Here is a 20,744-nt window from a genome sequence, read left to right on the forward strand (position 1 = left end):
TCAACTTAACTGGAGTTTAAGGACTTCCTCCGTCCCCGGAGTGTTTTAATAAAGGCTGCCCAACTCTGTTTCCCATGGAAAGCATTCAAATTACATGTCTCTGGACAGAGCCATGACGACTCTGGAAAGAACTATATTCAACTACTATTGTAGAAGTAATTGTTAGTCCTAGAACCTTACCCACACCCAGAACCAGGAGCCAATAATAGAAAAGCTCTTCACATTTTTCTTAAGAAGTGAACTTTCTGTGGGAATGTAATTTGGTACAGCTACTACGGAAAACAGTATGGAGATTCCTTAAACAACTAAAACTAGAGTTACTATATAATCCAGAAATCCCACTCCTGTGCATATATCTGGTGAAAACTCTAGTTTGAAAAAATACATGCACCCCAATGTTCATAGCAGCACTACTTACAAGAGCCATAACATGGAAACAACCTAATGTCCATCAACAGAGGATTAGAGAAAGAAGACGTGGTATATATCCAATGGAATATGACCCAGCCATAAAAAAAAGAACTAAATACCATTTGCAGCAACATGGATGGACCTAGAGATTATCATACTAAGTGAAAGAGAAAGACAAATGCCATATATCACTTATATGTGGAATCTAAAAACTTATACAGAGGAACTCATTTGCAAAACAGAAGCAGACTCACAGACATAGAAAACAAACTTATGGTTACCAAAGGGGAAAGGGAGGTGGGGGAGGGTTAAATTAGGAGTTTGGGATTAACATATACACACTACTATATATAAAATAGATAAAGAACAAGGTCCTACTGTATAACACAGGGCACTATATTCAGTATCTTGTAATAACCTATACTGAAAAAGAATATATATATAACTGAATCACTATGCTATACACCAGAAACTAACACAACATTGTAAATACACTATACTTCAATAAAAGGTGAAACTTTTTCTTTCTAACTTCTTTTGTGAAATTAATACACCCTTCCCCAATGATTATAATTTGTTAAATTCAAAATTAAGACTGCTGAAAAAGTTTAAAGTCAAAAATAACCACTGATAAAAATTAACAGTGACAACAAAAGAACAATATATTTTTAATTTAATTGAAGTATAGTTGATTTACAATGTTGTATTAGTTTCTGAAGAGCAACATGTTTTTAAACTATTTCAGCTGTAGTAAGAGCACTTAAATTAAATATAGTAATATAGCATTCAGAAAACTCATAATCAACTACTCATCTATCCACTAATTCAAGTAGTTATTACATAATTGAAACTTGCTGAGAGTAGAACTTAAATGTTCTCACACACACATAAAAAGAAGTATGTGAGGTGATGGATGTGTTAACCAACCAGATCAGGGGGAATCCTTTCATGATGTATATTATCAAATCACCACAATGATGTACACTTTACGTGTCTTAAAATTTTATGTGTCAGTCATACCTCAATAAAGCTGAAAAAAAAAAAAACCAAAATAGCTACTGAGTATCGATCCTGCACAAAGCACCATGCTAGTAGCTACAGTAGCATGTTAAGATGAATCAGACCCTAATCCTACTCTTAAGCAATTTAAAGTTAGGCAAGAATGAACGACTGAATCTTTTTTCTTTCATTCACTTACATTCAAATTCTATTGAATAGCTACCATGTGTCAAGCATTATGGTGTTTATTTTTGTCCCTTGTAACAAAGACCCTGACATTGCCCGTAAGAAACTCCCAGCCTGGAGGGCAACAGTTATGCAAGTAAGCAGTTGTAATATAAATACAGTTATCCCTGCTATACTGGAGCTGGAGGAATCAAGGATGACTCAGTGAAGAATCTGGATTACAGAGAGGATTTAGATGTGAAAAATCAGGAACAGGTTATTTTCAGGTTCAGAAATCAGCATGAGCAAAGGAAAAGGGGGAGCAGTTACAGAATTATTTTTATACCCTAGCTGTGACACTGGCTAGGGGATTTTTTTTCTAATGCAGGAGTAACTTACAGATGCCATCTCTAAGATGTCTACAGTTTTAGCTCCTAAGTTTAGGTCTTTGAAACAGATTTTTTTTCTTTTTTGGTGGGGGAAGGTAATTAGGTTTATTCATTGACTTATTTTTAGAGGATGTACTGGGGATTGAACTCAGGACCTCATCAATACTAAGCATGTGCTCTACCACTTGAGCTATACCATCCCCTCAAGATGCCTTTTTAAAGAAACAAAATTCTCACGGAACCTGCAAGCACCCTCCCACTGGTCCAGCCCAGGAGAGCAGACCCCACAGGGAGGGGAGAGATGATGGCCACAGACCACAGACCACAGACCACAGACGGTGGACACCTTGGGTGCCAAGGATGGGGGACTTTTCAGTGAGCAATGGTAACACATCAGAAAGGTCAGGAGTACCAGAATGATTCATCAGGTAGCTACACTCAGGACAGATTGGAAAGACCTGCTGGGAAGCTGTTATAACATTAGACAAGCGGTATCGAGTAGCTGAAGTCAACAGTAGTGATGAGGATGAAGAGATGGAAAGTGAAGGTCTGGACTTCTCCTAGAAGTCAAGTGGGATCTGGCAGCATGTTATAGTGAGGCTGTGAGAGGGAAGAAGCCAAAGGTCAAGTCTTTGACTTGAGGTGGTATTATTAAGAGAAATAGGGACGGCGAAGAGAGAGATGATGAGTTCTGTTTTGGCCATGTTCCATTGGAGGTCCAGGGAAGATTATAAGAAAGGAGTTATTCAGGAAGAGGTTAAAGAGTCAGACAGATGCTGAAAATGGGGGGGCTGATATTACAGAGAAAAGTCAGGACTGGACCCCAGAGATCTAGGTGGCATCCCCAGAGAAGAGGTATCTGCCAGATAAGACAGAGCAGAGAGAGACCCTTAGAGAGCAATCATAGTTAAGCCTGGCTGAAAAGCACAGTGGCAGACATGGGAGGAAACCCACTAACACATTCCAGCACGTACCCCAGACAAAAGAGTTCCGGGCAGCATAAGGCTATGAGGAGTGGACACTGAGAAAAGACCTTGAGGTCTGAAAGACAGGAGGTCACTAGTATTTTTGAGCATGGTTTCGCAGAGCACCTGCTGTGCGGGAGACTGGAGGGATGCTAGAATGTGAGTATGAGTCCCCTGGGAGGTGGGGTGATGTCAGGCAGTAGGATGGTCACTTAGAGGGAGGAACATCAATCAACACTTCCTTTTATTTTCAGAGTAGAGAAATCTGAGCAAAGAAGGGCAGATCAAGCAAGTTAGGGCGCCCAAAGCCAGACGGTCTGGTATGTGTGGTCCAATACGGTGACCACTAGCCACAGGTGCAAGCGGAAGGTGGAATGAGGCACTTAGAAAGGAAAAAGTGTATGGACCGTGCTGATGAGGTATGTGGAACGGATGAAGGAATCCCCAAAATGCCAGCAATTACGGAAGAATTCTTCTGGTTTTATACCGAAGGTAGTGAATTTATTGTTTTTTAAAAAACAAAAACAGAACTCAGAGTTTGCTAGTCAATCTTGGCATACGCTCATCTGTCCTCACTGGTAAGGCCCATTAATAGAGATCGGGCCTCAATATTATAAATCACAGGAAGATGTGAATGTTAAGGGAGGCAAGAATGGTCCATAGTGACTACAGTGGCAGAAATGACAAAATTGGGGAGGGGCATACCAAAAAAGCACAGATTCCTGACATTTTATGAATTTAGATAAAGCTGTCCTTAACAATGGCCCCTGGGACAACCACCTTCTCTATAAATGGAGCTGGGAACAAAAAAATGTTTTGTGACACCAATACAGGAAACAGTGACCGCTAACTTCTTTCTTAACCTTCCTTCCTTATCGTTTACCTTCCTTCCATATAAAAATGTGGGAAGCAGCTTGGCAGAGTGGGAAGAATAGGGGCTTTGGCCTCAAACAATCTTGGGTCTAATCCTTGTTTTGTTACTACCATGGGGGACATTGGAACAACTCATACAGCTTCTGGAACCAGCATGCTCACCAGCTAATGAGGGGTGATAGTTTGTGGCTGAAGTCAGGTGAGTTCAGGCAGCGCCAGGAAGCAAAGGGCTCAGGGAACCCTGGTGCTAATCTCTCCTTCCCCCCCAGACTTGGGCTCCACGCAGTGCTGGGTGTGATCCGCCCAGAGGCACTTCCTGGCTCTCAAAGGATGGCCGTGTGGAACCGCCTGGGAGGAGGAAGGCAAGTACTCCCCTTGGCCCGGCCCCAAGACCTGCCACACCGTCGTTTTTCAACAAAACCAACATGCAATTTTATTCACAAATTTATGTTCCAAGTAATGTTCACTTAATTGGTGTTGAGCTCCCTTAAAATTAGATTATACAACTCAGTTTCCGACTCTGTCCAAGTAAGTGGAGGCCTTACAACACGGGCTGCACACAAAAGCAGAAGGGGAAACAGCTCCTCTTCTCCCGTGCTCAGCCACTCAAGTCATTTTGATGGCAGCCTCTCTGATTTATACACTGCCTGGTTCTATATTAAGCCAGCCCGGACTGAATTCCAGTTTACTTCCGTAGCATAATTAGTCATGATGATGATTAGTTAGGTAAAGAGAAGAAAATGTATGAGGCTCTGGACCGAAGCTAATGATGAATCATTCTTTCTCCCTTTCAGCATAAACTCAAAAGATGTGAGTCAACCACAGAAGAAACAAGGCCCATGTAAGCTAGAAAAGAAACTCAAGAGTCCCTGCTCAAACGTAGGACCCGCAAACACACACTGGCAACTGCTTTAGGAACCTGTGTTCCCTGTTGCTTTCCTTACAGGAGCAAGACGTGATGCTCAAAGAAAACACTCAGTAAATTTAAAAAGGAAAGGGTATTTTGGTAGAATGCATACATAAGAACAGGTATAAACTGAAATATCTTGGAATGATTTTTAAATGTCACTAAGGTTTATTTTGAAAGAAACTAAAGGTCAAAAACTAGACCACACAAAGGGGAACAGCAGCTAAGGGAGGGCAGTCTCACACTATGGCTCACAAAACAGAACTTTTGTTCAAACACATCTTCATAAAACTGTAGTTTCATAAATAATGTCAACAGAAAAACATACACATAAAAGGCCTAGAATCACCATTGAACTCGACAGCACTGCATACCCTGGTTCTAAAATAATTTTAAAAACTGAGATCTGTAAAAATGGAGGGAGGTGTGGTTTGAGGGGGAAATGCCAAGAACCAGAGGGGTGTGTATATTGTTGTTACTGTTTGGGGGCAGTGGACAATTTGGTGCTTTACAACAATCACATAGTTTCACAAAATAAACTTTCTTTTTCTTTTTAAAAAAACCTATGTAATTTTAAGCACCTTTATTAAAGGCTGGGTGTGGTAAAGTGCTCCCACGAATTTAGTGGGTGGTTAAAAAAGAAAAGAGCAAAGGTCTCCAACACTGAATTTTTATACTCCCAGTTGCTTTTAGAAGTCCAGGCATATGAAGATTAAAAGAAAAAAAACCTGATGAAATATAGACAGTTGTCCCTCAGTATCCCCAGGGGACCGGTTCCAGGACCCCCTCTCAAACACCAAAATCTAAGCATGCTCAAGCCCCTATTTAAAATGGCCTAGTACAGCTGGTCCTCTGGATCTTCAGATGCAAAACCTGGGAATATGAAGGGCCAACTGTAATCCAGGTAGTTTTACTCTGTTTATACTCTTAAGACTTCTCATACGTTCTGATTCAGATTTGCAACCATGACATGAACAAGGAAGCGTCTCCCCAGAACTGTGATATGAACTGATATCGACTACATTCCGCCTGACCTTGCTTCATTCCATTTGATGGTCTAGACGAAGACCTTTAAATTCAACAGCTGTGTTGTGAAAAATCTCGAAGTCTGAGACGAAACGAGTCATGATACTGCTTTTCTTACTCTCTTGAAATAGCATGCCTTCCTGATATAGGTCATTTACTGAATTTTTCAAGAAAATGTAAACATTTGAAATGAGATTAAATAATTACAATTCCATTTAATTTGGCATTTCAGCTGGCAAGATCACTCTGCTATATTGGATCTTGGCAGACACTCCGATTAACAGCAAGAATGGGGGATGGCTTGGTGGTGACAGATGTGTGGCTGACCTGGTGCTCTGGTTGCAGACAGCAACCCTTCCAGGACGCAGTCGCCTGATAAGTGTAAAGTCCAACTGGTGTAAACAACTGTCTGTTTTCATGGAGGAGGCAGTGTTCCAAGACATACAAATCTCAAATGAGATTTCTATTGGCCCAAACCTTAACAGTTGCCCTCTTTTCTCCTCTGAGCATTGCGGTTTGCTTTATTTGATGATATAAAGAATCTGGAAAGTGAAAACGGTTACTTAAAAGTCTTGGGTGACCAAGGGGGATGGGGCAGAGGATGTGATGGTGCTGGAGGCAGACTGATCCTGGTAGCAGGGACCAGTGGGTGGGACTGAGCGGTCAGAGGTTAAATGGGCATAGAGCAGCAGACTTGCCACACACCCAAAGGACTCGCCCTGCCCGCACTGACCAATGGGGTAACTGCGAGCCCAATGGACCTGGCCACGGCGTAGGTGCCGTACCTCTGTAAGTGCCAACTCTTTCACTGCAAAAATGCAACTAACCAGGTAGCTGAAACTGAACCGTAGTTGCCAAAGATGTGTTTACACAGGAGCACTTCATTTAAGTTGAGGTAGAGAAAAGATGAATGAATTTGACTCATCCATGGCTTGGTGATGAATAGTTCAAATCAAGGTGCACTGGAGTCAAGACATTTTCAGGAATTAAAGCCAAATTTCAGTATTGCCATGAGTGATAATAACCACTGGTTTTTGTTGGTTTGTTTAATATTTATCAGACAATAATTACTATTAGGAATCAGGAGATAAAGATTTTAGCTTTAATTCTGTCCCTAAGGAGATGGGTTACCTTAAGCAAACCAGCTCTCCGTGAGCTGCAGTGCACCTATAATAAGGACACTGGACTAGACAATCCCTTAGAGTCCCTTCTAGTAAAAAAGTTCTATGACCTAAGTAACTGCTAATCACATGCCTGGGTTTCCAACAACATGACAGAGCTGTCAGGCTGTTTGTTCTATGCTTATTACACCTGACAGATTATTTATAACTATTAACCGTCAATGATCTCATAAAAATGCATGTTTACGTGAGACAGTAGACATCTAAAATAAATGGGTAGCAACTTACGTTAAAAGTTTCTTCCTTTATGTCTTGGGTTTAATGAATGAGCCTAAAGGGAGCTAACACCCTAAAAGAAATAGCCACAACTTTGATTTGTAGCAGCAATCAAACGAATAACTATTTTATGTCTAATCAATAAACTTATCAGCCCAAGCAAGATATCCCTATTATCTGAACTTGCTACTAGGTGAAGGTGGCCCCAATGGTCCCTTGAGGAGAAACCTGAATGGCCGTCTGGCTCATACAGAGGCCAAGGTTAATGCTGGCATCAATCAGACACACAACTTCACCTTCACTTGCTCTGATCACCCAATGACGGCAAAGAACAAAGTTGCAGATGGTCATAAAGGTAGAGAAGAGATATAAAGGACTGTCAGGGGATCCTCAGGCTCCCTGGAGGGAGGGAGTGATAAAAGATGCCATTAAATAGATAGGCAGAGTGAAGGGGAAAAGATCAATTACCCCAACTCCTAGAATTCTGAGTAGAACTGACAAGTCAGGCACATAAGTAAAGTCAAAGAATGGAAAACAAACAAAAATCCTGAGTCTTCCCAATGGTTGGACATCTACCAAGGCAAAATACATGATGGGAGGTAAACAAGTATATACTGGGAAGCCACCATGTACCAAGCATTACTCAAGGCATTGGGGTCACCATGGCAGCAAGAGTCTGTCCTTAAGGAGCCTGACTGTGCAACATGCTCTGTGGAAAGAGAACCTCAGGCAAGGGGAAGGGCAGACAAAGCACTGAGAGGGAGACTCTTCTTCAAGTGATCGTATGAATTCAATTGATCATGCATAGGGCTTAGACGGAACCACTAACCAAAGCTCCACCATTGGCTGTTAGAGCCAGAATGGGTATTGGAACCCAGGGAGCCTAAGCTGGCCCACTGTTATTTCCACTCCAGAGATACTGCAGAGCAAGAAGAGTCAGAGGGAATTTTCCTTTATTTGATTAAGCATCACATCTGACCCACGCCAGTATCATCCCAGACAGCAAGGTGGCTCTGGGCTCACAAGTCTCAAGAGATGCTGGCGGTATCACAAGGCAGAATCTAAAGACAGCCCAAGGCCAGGGAAGCACACTGAGTCACTGCTGGGGGGAAGGGTTTGAGGGCAGGAGCTGTGAGGTGTTAAGGACTGAGAGGCTGTCCGAATGGGCAAGCGCCCTGGAAAGCAGAGGCGTCTCTCCGCCAAGGGCCCCCGTGGCCCCTGCTCCTCATATGCGGGACAGAGAACCCCTGGAGGCCCTGGATACGCTTCCTATGTAAATATTTGTATTTTCATCATATGATCCACACATGTGCAGTCCCGTATTTCTTACGGAATGACAAATTCCAGCACAAACTGAAACTTTAAGGCAATTTGTTTTTTAATGTTTTCCCATTATTACTTCAGGGACCCACAACCTTTTTCTGGAAAGAAGCAGATGATAAGTCTTTTAGGCTTTTCTGGTCACGCAGGCCCTTTTGCAAATACTGAACTCTGCCACCAAAGTGTGAAAGCAGTCAGACTGTACGTCAAAGAGCAGAAGAGGGTACGTTCTGTTAAAACTGCCTTTATGGAAACAGACCACAGCTGGATTTGGCCAATAGGACATCGTTTGCTGACCTCAGATCTACATCACTTCTCATCAGCCCTGCCCGTAATTCCCTAAATTCAGTAATTTACTCCGGGGATACCTACCCTCAAGTCAACTTACTGCTCTAACATGAGTGACTTACCTGAGTTTTCTGTCAAGCCCCAGAATGCAAAATATTTTCATAATTCCTTGGGGAAGATGATAAAAGATTATCAGCTTTACAGCCGCAATGTCTCTTTAAACTGTTCCCAGACAACGGGAGGAGAGTTGAGCATAGAACATTAACAACGGCTAACATGAGCCTGCCCACCAACAGCAAGTACTTAAGACCATTAGTGGAAACACAGATAGCACTCCAAACTTGCTTCACACTTGAAAATATGGAACCACCACTTCAACAAATAAGCAATGATTCTGGAAATCATTGTGACAGCTCCAGATTAAAGGCTGCCCTTGATGGAACTTCACAAAGACATCATGATAGTGCCTCCTGGCAGTCTGAACTTTGGATGCAGTTCTTGGTTCCTCTGCATAATCACACAGTAGCCGAACAAATTTAGATTTGGCCAGGTTAATCTCAGCCCTATACAGAAGCACCTTCTGATGGTTCCCATTTCCCAAGAAGGGACATTGGGTACATTTCCCAAACACAACGGAGCATTCCTTCAAAGTGCCACAGAACACGTATGACTTATGATGAGAGCGCCGTTAATCTGAGGCATCTTAAGACTGGATGGAGATACAGGAACGTAAAGTCTTACCTCAATTAAAAAAAAAATACCTAATTGTTAAGACTCATCTGCTTTCACACATTAAAAAATTTTTTTCAGTATGTATTTCTTAAGAGTTCTTCAAGTTACCTGGAAAACATTCTATATTAATTTGAAAAAAGAATGGCACATTAAAAACCTAGGGGGGTGGTTTATGGATATTTCTTTAAATAAGTCTATTCAAAATCCATTCATTAGATTATTTTCTCTAGGCAGAGTGTTTATTGCTTCGATCTCCCTACCTACCCTCCATATCGATGATTCATCGTATGAGTTAAGCCTCAAACTGAGGTTGCAAAGAATTCCTACAGGCATTGGTACTAAAATTAAGCGCCATGGGGAGTCACTGTCAGTCTGCTCATTACTTCTGCTTTTTCTTACTTCCAGCTGTAGTAACTCAATGAGGGTTGATTTTCCATTTAGGCAAGGTAAGAAGAAAAGAAAAATAAATACAACCCCCAGCCCACAGCCAAGTCAGATACTGAACAGGGCTGCAACCAAATGCCATCAATCATTCATTCATCTTTCCTAATCAAACAGTGAATCCAAAAGGCTTTTCCTCTTGCTTTCTCATATTGACTTTTAAGTCAACTTTGAAGTAAAATTGATCAATAATAAAATGGACAGATTTTAAGTATACAGTTCAATGAGTTTTGACCAATGTGTGCAGCTGTGTAACCACTATGTCAATCAAGCTACCTCCATCACCCAAAGGTCCCTTTGTACCTCATCCAATCCATCCTTCCTACCCCTACTCCTGCCCTCCTTCCCCCCGCAGCCACTGCTCTGCTTTCTACCTTTGAATTTGTGTATTTAAAAACCCTACCTATGGGTTCTGATTTAGGGGAGAGTGGCAGTATTCTGAGGGTACTTTCAGATGTCCTAGGATCATGATTTTTGGAAAAGTTTCACAGAGAAAACTCCAGAGTAACAAATACTCCTACAAAGGCATTCATGCAAAGAGGTACTGAGTATGTGGCACTATTCTAGGTTTGGGGGAATCTGAAGAGAAAAAAAGATGAGGCCAAAGATAACCGTCCTCTTAACTGCAGCACAGTGCGATCTGGGATTAAGGGGCAGGCAGGTGCGGGAAACAGGTAGAAACGGAAGAAAGAGCACCTGTGTCTGTCTGGACAGACAGCAAGGAAAGATTTTTCTGGAAAAGGTGGCATTTTAACTCCAAGGATGAGGACACAGCATATGCAAAAAGCAACAAGGGCCAGAGCCTGGGGCTTCCAGCAAGCAACTCAAGTATCGCTGTAAAAGGCAATAATACATTACAGGACCTACCTCGTCAGCTGCTCAGACTGAAATACATGAACACCCGGATCCGTCTGCCTCTTAGGTACTCTCGCTGTCCTCGAGGCAGGAAAAAGGGCTGGCCCGCCACACCAGGCGGTGGGGTTGGAGCAGTATGAACTCATCAACCAATTAAGCACAGCACAGTCCTTCCCTCCTCTGAGCTCAGTGGAGAAGCAGATGACGAAACTGCTGGGGTTAAAACATGACCTCGGCGGCCACACTGTTCTAAAGCAAGACTGGAGGAAACAGCTGGGCCCCAAAGCCCAAAGGCACTTCCTCCTCCTTCCCCTCGTCCTAATGATCAGAGCAGCTGTCCCCGCAGGCTGGGAAAGGCCAGGTCACTAGGTGGCAGCAGGAGCAGAGAGCAGCCCCCTGAGGAGAGTGAACAGGTGTGGGAGATGGAGAGGGAAGGAGAGGAGGAGGAAGTCCGGGAAGGATGGGGAGGGGAAGAATGCAAGGCAAAGCAGGGCCCATCCCCTCCTCCTTCCAATCCCCGGCGAGGGGCGTTGAGGCAGGCCGAGGCCCCCAGAGTGGGCAGAAGCGGCAGTTGTCATTTGGAGGAAGAGGTGGGATTCCAAGGCCCCGCCCTTCCTATTACTCAGAGCCTGGATTTCATTCCGTAGGTGATAGGACTTGAGAGGACTTCATAGGAGAGAAGTATCCCAGTCATAACTGCCTTATCACCATTATTTTTAACCATTTGAAAGTGCATAATTCAGTGGCATTAAGTACATTCACGATGCTTTTGTGTGTGTGTGTGTGTGGAGGTACTGGGGAGTGAACCCAGGACCTCGTGAATGCTAAGTGTGCTCTCTCCCACTGAGCTATACTCACCCCTAAGGACATTCATAATGTCATGTAACCATCACTGCTATTTCCAGAACTTTTTCAGCATCCCAAACAGAAACTCTACAGCCATGAAAGCCACCCCCGCCACCTTCCCCTCCCCCGAGCCCCTGGTAGCCTCTGTTCTGCGTTTTTTCTTCAATGAACTGCATATTCTAGGTAACTCATGTAAGTGGAATCATATAATACTTGTCCTTTTGGGTCTGACCTATTTCACTAAACACATTGCCAAGGTCCATCTATGTTGAAGCATGTGTCAGAATTTATCCCTTTTTATGCCTCAGTAATATTCCCTCGTGTGTTACCTTTTTAAACTCCCCTGGCAACAGAGGGGGAATGAATTGGCACGGCTCCAGCTGAAAGGGAGAGGTAGGCAAGACTGGAATGAAGGCCATGGGGATGGAGGAAAAGAGAAGAGAAAATGAAGAGGTCTTGGAGGTCAGATGGAAGTAAAGAGAGAGGGGGGAGAGTGAGGGATGAAGGAAGGAAAGACCCCAGTTACTGGTCCAGATCACTGGATGGAGGTAGCATTTTGGAGGAGCGTGGCCCTGATGAAATGCAGCGAGGGGTCTGAAGGTTAGAGATGGCCAGTACACGCTGCATCCTGAAATGTTCTAATTACGGAAGTCCTGACTTCTATGGGAAACTTAGACAACAATTGGGAAGCTAGCTTTACAATATACTTTTATTTATATGAACTTATAGTTCACCAAGTCAATTATTAGACAACAAAGAAATAGGTATTTTCATTAATAGGCCCTCTGGAAGAAATGGAGGCAGGGGAAGAGTCTATGAATCACAAATGTTTGTTTATAGAGCTTAAGCCTTAACTGTTCACATTCTTCTCACCTGTGAAAAGCTACAATACAATACTTGTAAAGGGTTCTGTGGGGCCAGGCTACAACGATTATTAGGTGACCACATTGTCAAATAAGGACTGTCTCAAGGCCCACAGCCATTTCTTGCCTTGTAAATTCCTTCCTCACTCAACACCAGGCTGTGATTATAGAATCAACACAGGGAAATGCTAGATTCACCATCTCTCCCTTTGTTACTTATTCATTCGCGTTCCTTCCTCCTCTGTAAACAGACACAGCTTTACAGATTAATGAAGCTCGCTGAGCACAGTACTTGGTACACGGTGGGCACTCCTTTGTTAAATAACACCCGTGTTAAAGTGCACACCTGACTCTCACTTACTCTCAACAAAAATACTCAACTTTCCAAGGAGCCCCAAACTGAAATGTGAGGTTATGTATTATCCAAATCTCTACATCCAAGACCATGCCCAAAGTAAGCTGGCTGAAAGGAAAAACTTAGGACTAATGATCACCCCCTACTCTCACCAAGTACCCTCAAAGCAAAAAACACTGTAAAAAGACAATCTCTATGTCAGATAAAATACAGTGATTCATTTTATTTTAATGTAAATGACTTTATTTACATGTAAATGACTTCTGTAAAAAAAAAGTTTTCCTGATAAATGTTAAAGCTTAAAGGTCTCATCATCAAATAAGAAACATATTTTGCTTCCAAAACATTTTTTGAATTATGTAACCTTTTTAGAATATAAATACATATCCTAAATATAGCATGGATGTGTGGAGACACACATGTGTCATGACCTATTAGTATATTTATATATATGGGCCACCTAAGATCCAATTCGTTTTTTTTTTTGAAACAGACAATTCTTACACTGATTTTGTTATCGAAGTATTGCGATTTTTCTTCATCACAACAATATATATTCAATTTTAGGGAAAGTAATATATTTAGGTCATATTTTTAAACAATTGAGAGTCAGTTAACATCTGAATTAATCAGTAATGACCAAAACTTAATAGTAATTTCTACCAATACGTTTTCAATATCCTTTTGATATCTTTTTGGTTGGGATAATGTCATTCTAAAGTATTTTGGTTTTGAATAAATAGGAAAGTCTGTTTTGTTATTCACAATATGTGGATATTTAATTTTTTGTTCTAAGTACATGTGTGTGTAAATAAATACATACACACACACATATATATACCACCTAACTAAAATAACTTAAAACATAAAAATATCTATGTTTCTCCTACAGAATATTTCATTTCCTAAGCTAAAAGTTCAGTTACATAAAGTAATTGACAAGTCTTACTTGGTAAAAACCGCTATCCAATTGAATAAGGCAAATATATTTCCCAAATGACCATGTACTACTCTGTCATCTTAAGTCTGTTTAATCTACCAATAATTTACTGAGTTTCAGCTTTCACTTCATTTGTGAAAAAAATTCTCAATAACTTACCTTTCTTAGAATAGTCATAAAATGTATCTAAACACAGGAAGTTAATATTTTTTCATTTACCCAAATTCTGTCTTTGAATTTTAAAACTGATTTAACAATCATTCACTTCGTAAGTAGAAAATAAATTAAAATAGAGTCTTTCAGGCAATCAAACGAAACTGATAGGATTTTGGAAACCACTCCTATATGGGGCCCACCTGTATTGGGTCCTGCCTGATATCAAGCATGTGTTTTCAATCATCAAGGTAATTTGCTATGCCTGACATGGCTGAGCTTCTGTCAGTCTGCTCTTATTTGAGAAGTACCTATGACAACACAGTTAATCTGTATCTGCTTAATTCAAGATTTTTTTTCAAAGCAGAAGAAATAGTAAAGCATATTTCAAATCTCTATGCCAGCTTTTACAATGGCAGCAAGCTTCCTTCTGTTCCCACTTCTGTTTCTACTAAACTCAATGAATTTTACCAACAGAGAAAATAGCTGTTTCCTTCCTTTATGCATATTATGACACTTTTCATAGAGACATAATAATAATAGGAGTAAGACCAAAAAATACAGATTTAAAAGAAAATAGATGTCTCACCAACCATTAGCTGATGTAGGTCATGGGAATCAGATTACACTGGTTTATTGAGACAGCCAGTCTATTTCAGAAAATAATTCTCTAATGCTCTCAAGATATTGAGTAACTTAAAACAAGGTCGAATTTAACCTATGTTAAAAGGAGAGAAGAGGTAGCAAAGCCTTAAAGAAACTTAAATCTAAGGTGATTCACAGTGACCCATTGCTACAACTGCAAATTTAATTTCAGCTCCCCACCTGAACCCATGTCCTTCAAATGATCGCTTTAATTCCCACAATTCCTCTGTCTTCCAGTCTAATGGAATACCAATGAGACCACAGAATCAGACTCACAACATGATTTCCTGAGGAAGTGATTCTGCAGCTAACATCACTGAACACGAGTGCTGCCTGTTAGTCTAGTCTGATTGTTTTTCTTTAGCTGATGGAAACATTCCGAGGGCTCTCAGGGGCAAAAGGACTATGCATTTTTAAAATGCCTTCTATCCCTGAAGCTGGATTATAATAAGCAGATAAAGAGACAGGAACATTGTGAAAACAATTTGAAGAGATTTTTTTTTTTTCTGTGCATCAATCCAGAACGGGGCGATACATCATCCAGGTGACTCTTCCCATTTATGGCTACTTTCATAATCTGATTGCCATTTGCACTGAAAAAAAAATCAGTTTTAGCCACAGGATAAAATCTCAAATACACTGGGGACACCAACTCCTTTTATTTTGAGTGTGTTTAAACGCTAATGCAAAACTGCTCCATTCCACAAACCAGCAAGTCATCATTCGTGCGATCAACCATCCAATGATTTATTTAACATCCCCTATGCACCAGGCTCTGGAGCAAATGATGTGGCCTGTGGTTACTTATCCAATCTTCTCTTTGTCATGCCCTGGCATGAAGCCCACACTCCAGCCACTCTGAGGCACTTGCACTTCTCTAAAAGCAACGTGCCTCTCTCACCGCTAAGCCTTTGCACACACATCATTCTTTTAGCTTGAGATGCTGTCCTTCCCTTTTTAGCATGGAAAAATTCAGCCCAAATGCCCATCACCAGTTCCAAGAAGCCTTCCCTCACCCCTCTAGCTGGGTTAGATGCCACTCCTATGTTCTCTGTGGACCCCTTTCTATAATAATCGTATTCTATTTACATGTGTCTCCCCCATTGGAAAGTGAGTTCCTTAAGGGCAAGAACCTACACACACCCTGTATTTGGCCAACTGAGGGATTCAAAGGCCCCCTGTTTACCTGCACCGCTATGACCCCCGACCAGAATGAATACCCCCTCAGCTGGCCGGTAAGTGCTTAGTAAATGCTTGTAGAATAAATGAAAACTAATTGAAATCAGGCCATTTTTGAAAAATTAAGGCTACATGGTCACCAGTATGTGTAGGCAATTCAGAAATCATGAGCATGATTAGATTCATGCATTAACAGTATGCTTTCATTTACCTCTTCCCAGAACAGTAAGTTTGTTAAAGGAAAGAGTTACTATGTTGGTAACTAAGCACAGATGTTAAACTGGTACTTCAACAAAATAATTAGAATCTATGCCTCATAATGTCCACTGAAGACTGAATAAATCTGTGTCTTGGGGGTGTGGTTCCAATGTAAATATCTACAAAAAGCTCCTTGGGTGATTGTGATGTCAACTGAGGGTTGAAGGCCACTGATAATTCCTTATTCTAACTAAAAAGGGCTCTAACAGTCTACCCCAAAACACTCTCAAACACTGCTCTTGGGAGAACAAAACAGTAGGAAAGGAATGCGTCATTATCTAATAAAGCTACATATGACTTTATCTTCAACACAGTAATTCCACTTCTAAGTATTCACTCTCAAAATACATTTCCATAAATAAAAAATAACATTCACAAGGTAATTAATTCATTTCACCATTATTTGCAATAGCAATATGCTGGAGAAAAAATAATCTAAATATCCATTCATAGAAACTAACTGATGATTATCTACCCAATGGAGTAGCATGTGGTCAGACAAAAGAGTGAGAAGATGGCTATGAACTGCTTTGGAATGACAGCCAGCTTATATTGTTAAGTGCAAAAAAAGCAAGGTTAAAGATTAAGAAGGAGAGTAAGAATACATATTTGCTTATTTCTACAAAAATATACACAGAAGAATAAACCAATTAATGTAAATGGTCGCCAGTAAGTGGATGGGTGGGGACAGAGAGAGAGGACATGGGAGTTCAGCCTCTCTGTCTTTTATACAGTTGTGACTTTTGAGTCATGGAAACATTTCACATATCCCAGAAAATAATTAAATCAAAAAAGATGGATATACTAGAAATCGATACAACATTATAAACTCACTGTACTTCAATAAAAATATATTTTTTAAAGAAGCTGGAAAAAAAAATCAAGCCCTGAAATTAAATATAAACAGAAACAAGTGAACTGAACTCAGATGGACAACATAATTATATTTACATAACTTTTGAACAAGAACACTCTGCACATTCTTAGTGGGATATATTCTTTAAGAATAATAACGATCACTGCCAAGCAATCTTGAAACTCACTTAGTTGGTTTGTTGGTGGTACTGGTGCCAATGTAGTAGTAATTCTGAAACTATTTTGTATATACTACATGCTAGAGCAAATAAGCAATTATATTGATGTTGTTAGGAAACAAGGTTTTCTCACTGTGGATAAAGGGAGACACAAAAATACTGAAATGAGGGAAGCTGAGAAGGAACACAGTTGTGTTGAATTTAAACTGGAAACATCAGAATACAATCATGATGGAAAATAATAGATGTGTATTTCTAAGTTTTGTCCACTGAAAAAGTCTAGACACAATGACAGTCCAGTAACAATGAGCATGTTTTGTTCCTAGATCTTGGTTTCTACGTACTATTTTTCACTGAAAAGAACCGGAAATCCTTGGGAAATGGCTGATCCAAGGTCTAGGGCAGGGAAAATACAGAGTGAGCCTAGTTCATCCTACAGTGCCATCAAGTAATAGTGATCGGGACATGTCAAAGGCCACGGGAGTCAGCTTGAAGGTGCTCAGACTGCACTGACCACACTTGGCAACATTTGAACATGGAAAAGAATGACCGTCTGAATGTGGTGTGTCCCCCCAAAATCGAACCTCAAATCCCCAATGTGATGGTGTTTGGAGGTGGGGACTTTGGGAGTAATTAGGTTTAGATGAGGTCGTAAGGGTGGAGCCCTCAGGAAGGGATCAGTCCCTTATAAGAAGAGACCAGAGCCCTCTCTTCACCAAGTGAGGACACAGTGAGAAAGCTGACATCACTATACCAGGAAGAGAGCTCTCACTAGGAACTGAACCTGCCCAGACCTTGACCTTGAACTTCCCTGCCTCTAGAACTGTAAGAAATAATTGTTTGTTTGTTGTTTAAGCCCCCCAGTCTATATAAGTTATTATGGCAGCCCAAGATGACTAAGACAGGTAATATTTTATAAGACATTGAATTCAAAAAGGATCTGTGACTCCATAGTGATATTCAAAGGGAAAAACAATACAGAAAAAGAGAAAAAAAAGAGAGGAGTGGGGGAGGGGATTCCTCTTGAATTGATGAATGCTAACTTATAGATGAAAAGCCAGTTATTAAATTTTAAAACCACCATTTTTCCATCTCCAATGTAGTGACTGATTCAGGCAAAGATCATCAATAGGTGTTAAAAATCACTGGGTGAAAGTTTGCTAAGAGAGAGAATATTTACTTTCCTCAAACTATGCTTATTAAATGGTAAAGAGGAAAGTCATCCTTACAACGGGGAGATCTGGCAGCTATCACCTTAACCAAAGATCCAATTTAGCAACCCCTCCGCGCCAATAATGGAGCAGACTGGTGCCATGTTCCTTCTGCGGTGATGCAGTATAATATCGCTAATGAGGTACTGTGCCAAAGCGCTCATCTTGAATTTAATCATGAGGGAACGAGACATGTAGGGCTGGTATGGGCGCCTCAAAACTGTCAATGCCATGGAAAGGATAACAAAACTAAGGAGGCTGTTCTAGATTCTAAGGACTGAGGAGACATGGTACCTAAATACGATGCATGAACCGTGATGCAACCCAGGATTGAGGTTGGGGGAAAACTGGATGGTGATTAAGGACATTTCTGAATATGGACTGTATCTTAGATGACATTACTGAATTAATGTGTGATGTTGTGATTTTGCAGGAGAATGCCCTTGTTCTCAGGAGATACCTGCTGGAAGTATCCTGGGGTGAAGCGTCATGATGCTGGGGTGACTGGTGAAATATTAAAACTCACCTCCATTCCACTTGTTCAGTTAGTTCTTCTATTGCTAAGACTACGGGTGAGAGGAAGCCTCAGCACAGCTAAAGCAAGCCTCTCTCACTTCTAGAAAAGCTGCCAATTGCCCTTTGAAAACTTCCATGAGGATCTACAAAAATAAAACTTCTTGACTGCCATAGGCTGGACTGTGTCCCCCACAAGATTTAAACGTTGAAGCCCTAACCCTCAGTACCTTAGAGTGTGGCTATGCTTGGAGACAGGGCCTTTAAAGAGGTGATTAAGGTAAAACGAGGCCATGAGGGTGGCCCTAATCCATTAGGACTGTGTCTTCATTAAGAAGGGGAAATTGACCCAACATTGTAAACTGAGTATATTTTAATTTAAAAAAAGTTGGGGGTGGGGGGAATCGGGGCACAAACAGGCGTTGTGAAGACCATGTGAAGACGCAGGGGAAAGATGGCCGACTACAAGCCAAGGAGAGAACCCTCAGAAGAAACCAACCCTGTGGACACCTTGATCTCAGACTTCAAGCCCCCAGAATTGTAAGAAAATAAATTTCTATTGTTCAAGCCACCCAGTCAGTGCTTCTTTGTCATGACAGCCTGAACAAACTCATACGCTGTCTCTGTGCTTTCCTTGATTAATTCTCCACTTCGTCAGGCAAAGGGTCTAGTGCAGCTCCTGGCTCACACTGCCCAAATGCACTCTTCCCTCCAGACTCCAGGGAGGTGGCACACAGGTCCTTTGATAGGGCCCCCATAATCACACAGACTCCATCCTCCAATGCGCCCTCCCCCAGGCTCCAGGACACGCTCTAACTTATGGCTCCTCTCACCTCTGTGCTTTCTTTGAAGAAAGGCATACACTGTTCCTCCTGACACGAAGACTTCTCTCCATAACTCTCACAAAGTAGGAGGCTCCCCCCTCCCCAATTCCTCAGCCCTTTGTCAGCCCCGACTAAGCTCCTTATGCGTTATAACTATTTGTTCACTCACGAGAAATTCTCCCCCTAGACTCTGGTTCCTCTCTATGTGTTCTAATACATGTTCTTTATCTTTGTAAACCACAGCATGTAAACACAGGCTAGGCATTCAGATCTTCGGTGAATTAAGTTAACATGAAATACAAACAATCCTGTACAGTCAATTTCAGGCTCTTTTAGCTTTTCACTTACTTGGCATGTCCAAGGGACCAGAGCAGCAATCACAAAACAGACGCTGAAGATCAGCCCTATAACCAAAGGCAGAGGAGTAATACTTAAATCCTCACATTTCAGCCTGTCCTTGGAGCCAGCCGGATTTTCATTAGCGTTAACAGAAATGAATCCCAGAGAACTGAGATTAAATGAAATGTACCTCAGTGTGAGCTTAAACCAACCTCTCTTTCTAGAATAAACTGCTGTAATCCTTCTGAAGTCCCTGACAAACCACTGCTCCCCCCCACCTCTCCCACTCGACTTGGCTCCAAAGCGTCTATGGATAGCCACAGAGCGTCCCTAGGTAGCAGGAACGTTCACAGTGAGGAAGAGATGGGAGAGCCACCACTCACTAGGATAGCACCGGAGGGTCCAGCAAAGGACAGAACACAGAGTGATGCACACCTGTTGTTCAAAGCTCCACTCCGGGTCCTGGCGTTCACTTCTACATCTAAATCTATCAAAGTCTTAACCCACCCTGTTCTCATGACTCAACTCCATGCCTCCCACTTACTCCCTCCTGCGAAACCCTCACCCTTTTATAGCCTTTTATAGATTGATGTTCCTTTATCCTAAATTGAGAATTTCCCATTTGGACCTTCATCCTTCTTGCCCCTATTGGAACCTGTCTTCAGCAACTTCAATAACCATAATGATTACCCTTTGGACACCACCTTGTTGAAAAAAACAAATAAATTTTCCCCTTCCATAACCACCTGATGGTAAGTTGCAGACCTGAGTTCCCATTATTCCTGTATACTCAAAATACTTCCTACGTAACTGCAG

General features: G+C 41.5%; 1 protein-coding gene across 8 annotated transcripts in view; it reads right to left on the reverse strand.

The window, feature by feature from the left end:
* Positions 1-20,744, reverse strand: part of RNF152 (ring finger protein 152) — a 72,633-nt gene that overhangs the window by 9,047 nt on the left and 42,842 nt on the right. The window contains exon 3 of one of the 8 annotated variants that reach the window (XM_074355378.1): positions 19,938-19,993. The exons of 6 other annotated variants lie outside the window; for them this stretch is intronic. The gene's annotated coding sequence lies outside the window, so the exon portion shown is untranslated. Of the gene's footprint in view, positions 1-10,780; positions 10,898-19,937; positions 19,994-20,744 lie in introns of those variants that run through there. One more of the 8 variants, XM_045521469.2, reaches the window with a different exon arrangement.

The sequence above is a fragment of the Camelus bactrianus genome, chromosome 30 (assembly GCF_048773025.1).
Source record: "Camelus bactrianus isolate YW-2024 breed Bactrian camel chromosome 30, ASM4877302v1, whole genome shotgun sequence".
Classification (NCBI taxonomy): domain Eukaryota; kingdom Metazoa; phylum Chordata; class Mammalia; order Artiodactyla; family Camelidae; genus Camelus; species Camelus bactrianus.